The sequence below is a fragment of the Condylura cristata genome, unplaced genomic scaffold (assembly GCF_000260355.1).
Source record: "Condylura cristata isolate star-nosed mole 26May11 unplaced genomic scaffold, ConCri1.0 scaffold00022, whole genome shotgun sequence".
Classification (NCBI taxonomy): domain Eukaryota; kingdom Metazoa; phylum Chordata; class Mammalia; order Eulipotyphla; family Talpidae; genus Condylura; species Condylura cristata.
This window is the reverse complement of record NW_004567123.1, coordinates 33706681-33707108: the sequence shown is the minus strand read 5'-3', so window position 1 is coordinate 33707108 and position 428 is coordinate 33706681.

The window sequence follows — 428 nt, the reverse complement described above, 5'->3', positions numbered from 1 at the left end:
GCCCCACCGTTGTCGCCCATCGATGGCCTCTAGCTGAACGCATAAGGGGAAAAACCCCCTCAATGCTATTTTCTAGAATTTGAACACTATTTGGGAAAATCTGGCCAATTTAAAAGTTTGTTTATGTTACAAAAAATTTTAGATTTCTATATTCTACCTTTCAGCCTGAATTGTTTCTAAACAATTAACCAAAAAATAAAAGCTTTAGTTTCAAGGGTGAGTGACATCCCCCGTAATGTGATGGGCCGTTACCCCCTCCTGTTACCCCCTCCTGAAGGAACCCCAGCGGCCTCCCGGCGCGGCAGCGCCACCTGCTGGAACGTGGGCGCAGCGCGGGCTTCCCAGCCCAGCGCAGGAGGGCCCCTGCGTGTCTGCGGGGAAAAGCCTTGGTTTGAAAGAAACAGCCCCTCGGTTTGCACGTCCTCACA